Raw genomic sequence first — 6,783 nt, 5'->3', positions numbered from 1 at the left:
CAAGACAAAGCCCTGGAATCCCCCACACAGCTCCTCAGGCAAATCTATATCAATATGTCACAACTCAACTAGTCACTCATTTATTCAACAAATATTCATTGAGCACCTACTATGTGCCAGGCATTGTAATACATGCTAGGCTCTCACAGTGAACAATATAGGATATGGTCCCTGCCCTCTTGCAAGGGCAGTATGATGAGGCTGGCATTTAATTCGAAAGATATTTCCATCCTTGACTTAGACTATCCACAAGCCGTTCCATCTTCTCCCTTAAAAAGATGTAAGATGAATGAGGGAAACAGACACAACTACTCTTTCTCTCTGTTGATTCGAGGTGCCCAGGACTTGAACTTCTGGCCAAAGAGACTGGTGAAAGAAGAGTATTCTAGATTATACACTAGAAATAGGGTGTATTGGTCAAGATTCCTTTGGCTACAAGTTAACAGAAAATCCAGTATAAACTCATTTTAAATGGTGAAGAAGTTTATTGCCTCACTGCGTCAGAGACTGAATTGTCCCCCTATATCCCATAGCCATATAACTCCCACGATTACTTGAGCATACGCCCACCCAGAATAAAAACTACTTTCTCAGCCTCCCTCACGCTAAGTTTTAGCAGCAAGATAGAAGCCAAAGTCTATTTGGCAGCTTCTAAGACTCTTCCCCAAGAGGCAGATAATACATACACTTCGACCTCTTCTTCCTTATGCCTTCCTCATTCTAGCCTCCTAGAAAACGGATGCCATTATCTTAGACCTTAAGGACAAGGTCCATATCCTAGAGATAGTGGAGTGATGACCTGGAAGAATCCTGAGCCACTGAGGACTTCAAAGAATGGTGGTTGCCACACCAGCCCTGATCTGCTTTCCTACACTTTTCCATGAAAAAGGATTAAGCATCCATCCTGTTTAAGTCTTTGTTATTTCAGGTCTGCACGATGCACAGTAAAACCTGACCCAAATGATATACTCCTATAACGGGAAGTCCTGCAGTAGGATGAGCTTCAGGAGTGGTGTGATCTAGTGGTTCTGGCTTTATTCCTCTGTGATACCCTTGGCCTCTGCTCTCCTCCATGATGGAGACTCATCTTGAGCTGGTGATGATATAGGTGTAGTGGTTCTGAAGCTCACATCTGCACATGACAAAAATCTACAGAGGGAGGGAGAAAGTAGCTTCCAGAAGTTTTCCCCAAAGAGAGAAAAAGAACATAACAAGAAGTCCCCAACAAACGTCTCCTCTTGTATTTGGGTCTGAATTGAACCTGAAACAATCATTGGCAAGTGGACCTGCTCCTATGCTCTTAGACCAAATAGAACCACCCCCTAGAACTGAGGATGTGCCAAGCTTTCTCTAGGCTGGGTGCAAGAGCTGGTGGGAGCGAGCTGAACAAAACTGAAACTGAGAGGAAGTAAGAAAAGTAACGTCCTGGCTATGTATGAGCAGAGCAAACCACCCCAAACTTGTGACTAAAAACAATCTTACTTAGCTTACAGATCTGCAATTTGGGCAGGAATCAGTGGGGACAGCTCTTCTCTGGGCCATGTGGCAACATCTGGGGGGAAGGGGCTGCTTGAAGATCACTAAGGGCCCCTCAGGATCTCTCTCTATCTCCATGTAGCCACTGCATCGTTTCCCCGGCACGGTAGTTTCCAAGTCACTGGATTTCTTCAGAGCAGCTCAGGGCTCTGAAGACACCTATCCCAAGATAAGAGAGAGTCAGGGAGATGCTGTGCAGCCTTTTCTAACTTAGCCTCACTTTCGTCTCATTCTATTTGTACAAGAAGTCACAAGAGCCCACCCAGATTCAAGGGGAAGGAACATAAATTCCACGTCTTGCTGGTTCCACGGCAAGATTCTGGAAAAATACATGAGACCGGAATGATTGTTGCGACTTATTTTGGAAAACGCAGTCTGTCACAAAGTGAATGGGAGGTTGATAGGCCACCAATAACATCCACGACCAGGAGATCAGACATATCTTCAGACATCCCCCTGCTTGCTGTGCAAAGCGATCAGTGCTTTAAGACACAGTGGGCAAGTGTTACAGCAGTTCAAAAATGCAAAAGATTACATTTCTGATGGCAGGGGTGCGCCGAGAAGGCAACATTGGTAGTGGGCCATGAAGCATGCCAGTGGTATGTAAACTGGGATATGTGGATAAGGGGGTTCCAGTGAGAGACCAGTAAGTAAGTCCTGAGACACAAGAAAGTGCACAGGCCAACAAGGACCTACTGTATAGCACAGGGAATTCTACTCAATATTTTGTAATAACCTCAATATTTTGTAATATTTTGTAATTCTACTCAATATTTTATATATATAAAAAACTGAATTGCTTTGCTGTATACCTGAAACTAACACATTTTAAATCAACTATACTTCAATTTAAAAAATTAAAATTAAAAAAAAATTTTAAAAAGAAAGTGCACAGGTAAGGCAATTCCAGAATAAGGGATCAGGTGAGTGAATCCAGCAGGACAGGACCCTAAGCAACCAATTGTTCATGTCTTCTACTTATAAAGATGTATAACAATATTTTCCTAGGGCTCCCTTTTAAAACTGTTGGAAAAGTAATGTACATAAGTAAATTGAATGACAGGTAAGCAGGCAGACAGAGGCACAGACAGATGAGTAAAAGAGAAATGGAGCACAGACATGACAGGTGCCCTCTGTTAGGAGCTGCCAGCTTGCAGCACTGACCCAAATGGCTGAGGACATCCACTCCTGTGGCGTGATGACATTCATGCCAACTTCCTGTAAATAAGAGGATTGATTTTAAACCACCAGGTGCTCTCAACCTGTTTCACATAGAAAATGATCCTATTTCTCAGCAACCTAGGTGGGGAGGTTTGAAGCCAGAGGTGGCCTGGCCCTGACCAGGGGCCCTGGTACACTAAGTACTGAGAAGATCAATATCCCATCACACCCACAACCTGGTTTAGATTTAGAAGTTGGCCTTAGCATGATTTTTCCTACAGCAGTGGGTCTCAGCCTTGGCTGCACACGTGGATCCACTAGAGAACTTTTATAAAATTACAGAGGCCAAGGTCTCCCCTGAGACTCCATTTAATTGCTCTTGGGTGCCATCTGCACAAGGGGATTTTTTTATTCTCCCCAAGTGATTCAAAATCATTGCTCGGGCTCCCCTGGTGGCGCAGTGGTTGAGAGTCCGCCTGCCGATGCAGGGGACGCGGGTTCGTGCCCTGGTCCGGGAGGATCCCACGTGCCGCAGAGCTGCTGGGCCCATGAGCTATGGCCGCTGGGCCTGCGCGTCCGGAGCCTGTGCTCTGCAGTGGGAGAGGCCACAACAGTGAGAGGCCCGCATACCAAAAAGAAAAAAACAAATCATTGCTCTACCTCCCAAACTCCCCAGCATTGACTTATAGAGAACAAAGTCTTAAAGGCTTAGGAGCTCAGAGTTCATCTTCACCAGTGGAGTCTCTCCCTTGTAGTAGTGTTTAGTAATTTTTCTACAGGTGAGTCAGGAAGAGCTCTGTGACGGGAGGAAAAAACCAGGCCCTTATATCTGCGTTATGCTAACCCTCCAACTATGTAGAAATAACTGATGATATTTTTAAATTTCCCATCCAGATGTGTGAGACTCCCAGGGGAAAACTCTTTGTGGTCTGGCATTCCTAATGGGAAGAGACATCTTTAGTTATTAGACATTGAAGAATCTGAGCCTAAGAAAACCCAGATTAGGAATCCGTGCATCAGATTTGCTTTTCTTCAAATTGGCCTCTGCCTGTGACATATGATTTCCACTGAGTCCACAGTGTACTTTCTGATTGTTAACTGAGGAGTTGGCAGGTTAATTAAGTAATTTTAGTAGCAGAAGCACATGGGAACATTCCTACCATGGATTTGACTCTAGTTCATCCGTACAATCACACCATGAGTTGAGAAATGCTTTCTAGGGCCACGTCGGCCACCAGTCAATCATGAAGTTTCCACAGATACTTCAAGGGTGTCCAAATCAGCACTGAGGGAATCACAGACAATGTCTCAGAGCCGTTGGTCAGAGCTTCTACCTGGGTGATTCGGAGACCTATGGAAACAAGGTATGTAAGAGCATGAGCTTAAATCTCAGATGAGGAATCACAGCTGAGGGATGAAGATCGCTGTTTCCTGAATGTACCATGATCCTTGAGCCTGGCGGGACCTGGTTCCTAAGGGGATGTTGTCAACTCTTGACTCACCTGGGCCAGGTATCAGCCGGCACCAGATGTTTTCTACTGCAGACTGTCAGCTGGGCTGTCCCGGGGCAACAAGCGTGTGGAGAACCAGACTCAAGCATCGTCTAGTTGGTGCCCACCGCTTGCAGACATTGATTCTGACTGTCTGACCCCCCAGTGTCACCTTCCCCATCACAGGTAAGAGTGGACTCCATGAACACTTCTACCTGGAGACCTCTTTCTCTTCCAAGCAGCCATGCAGGCTTCTCCTCCACTTCGGGGCTGCCCGTGTCTAGAAGGTGCTGCTCCCCAAGGAGACTGCTACGGCTCCCCTCTGCTGCACCCATCTGTCCCGGTTCACACCTCTGGATGTGCCCCAGAGGAGATATTATTCCATCCCTCACCTGAGCTCCAGGTCTTGCCTTTTGTTTTTGCTTTTGTTTTCGTTTTTGCTTATGTTTTTGTTTCTTTGCTCTATTGTCATGATTGCCTTCCCAGCTTTCCTTTGTTTCAAATCATTTTGTGCCTGGATCACATGAGCTACAAAAACTTGGGGGATTTTCACTCTCTGAAGTGTCCATGACCCAGGCAGGAACTGCCCCCAAGCCCACTTGTCCCAGCGAGGAGGCTGTGAACCCCACTGCAAAGGCCAGACTCTCAGACTCACTGATGCAAGGCCAGCACTCAAAGGACTGAAGGGGTGTGGAGCCAGGTCACGTCAATAGATTTAACATGAAAAGCTCCCACGGGGGGGAAACGGACTAACCACTGAATCACACCCCCTCCTGGCTGCACATTCTGCACAGAATCACAAGACCCACTTCATTATTCAAACCCACCATGAACACTTGACTGCAGTCATACCTGCCGGCCTCACACCTGCATCCTGGTCCCTGGCATTGCTGCAGAACATACCGTTCAAACCTCATGCAATGGCTAGATTATAGATGAGGGCTGGCACAGTGGGTGATTTTCCCACAACTAGTTCATGAGTCCGTGATTTGTTTTATAAAAAATTAGATTAACAAACAACAAATTCTCAGCATTGTAAATCAATTATACACCAATAAAAAAATTAAAAAAAAAGACCTGACAACTAAATGTATGCTGTGATTCTAAGCTGGATCCTTTTGTCATAAAGGTCATTATTAGGACGACTGGTGAAATTTAAATGGGGCCTGAGGATTAAATGCTAGTGATGCTTTGGTGGTAATTTCTTGATTTCAGTGGTTGCATTATAGTTGTGTAGGAAAATGTCCTTGTTGGTAAGGAATATGCATCATAGTATTCTGGGGTAATGGGATATCAGGTTGGGAACTTGTCCTAAATGATTCAGGAAAATAAAAAGTTTCTTGTACTGTTACCTCAAAAAACAAACAAAAAACAAAAAATTCAAAAAGCCATCAATTTTGGCTCTGATATTAAGCCAGTCTAAAGGCAACATGTCACAGGGCAAAGAGTATGGCCTTCTGAGTCCCAAGACCAGGAATCGAATTCTGGCCTTAAAGTGTGAGCTTATCACTGAACCCCTCTGAACCTCCATTCTCTACTCTGTAAAATGGAGGACTCAAATAATGCCCAGTTAGGAAGTTAATGGTGAGATGGGTGTTGGGATATGGAGAAAACAACTGGGGCGTTATAGTCAGGTGGCCTTGCATTCAAAAGCTGGAACTCCCCTGACTCCAGACGGGCAATCTGTCTCTAACTGATACAACTCCCTTCAAAAACCAGCCTTAGCCCATCTCCAGTGTTCCAAGCAGGCATCTCTTAAAATATTCCCCAAAGCCCTGGCTTCACCTTCCCCTTGGCAAGTAAGAGGCAGATTGGTGAGCCAAGGAGCTCCCACAGGGACACAGCCTCACAGCTACACCTCTCAAAACAGCACTCACATGAGCTGAAGACAATTTCAGAGCCAGTGCAAGGGTATCAGCCTCTAACCGGAACCTATAAGCACAGAGAGCTCATGGTTTCTCCTCCCTGGATTCAGGCAGCTCGGTTGTGTGTGACTCAGATCTCCCCACTCCCTGGAAGGCTCCACATTTCCCCAGGGAACCTCAGCCAGCTGGGCACTGCTGGCATTCTAGTCAGAGCCAAGTATATCTCTGCTTTTATCACCAGAAGTTCAAAAGGGATCACATCATTGGGGTTGGTGATGTGGGCTGCCAGCCGTTGTCCGAGGTACCAGCTCTGGAGGGACACCCTAGGGAGGCTCAGGGGGAAACGGACCTGCTGCATTAGTAATTAACAATTATTAATGGTACAGTCCAGAACTTGGACTTCAAGCTATTGATAATGCTTTTGAAGTCAGAATTCCTGGGTTGAGATTCCTGCTTAGCCATTCACTAGTCATTGACAGTCTCAGCTCCAGTCTCCTCAGCTGTACGATGTAGTTTTACCATCAATAAGTTTTGTCACAGTTGAAATGACAGCAGTTGGAGCATTCTGATTCCAATATTAAGCTAATCTAAGGGCCAATATGCTGTAGAGCAAAACATAGGAGCTTTTGAGCCACTAGATAAGAATAAGGTTCTTAGCCATTCTGTTTCCTCGTCTGTAAAATGGGCAATGGTAGGCCTAGGGTTTGTGAGTCGGGCAGTCCTGAGCTCAG

The sequence above is a fragment of the Monodon monoceros genome, unplaced genomic scaffold (assembly GCF_005190385.1).
Source record: "Monodon monoceros isolate NGI ecotype Baffin Bay Population unplaced genomic scaffold, NGI_Narwhal_1 Super_Scaffold_14, whole genome shotgun sequence".
Taxonomy (NCBI): Eukaryota; Metazoa; Chordata; class Mammalia; order Artiodactyla; family Monodontidae; genus Monodon; species Monodon monoceros.
The sequence above is the reverse complement of the archived record's forward strand: the minus strand, read 5'-3'. Positions refer to the sequence as shown.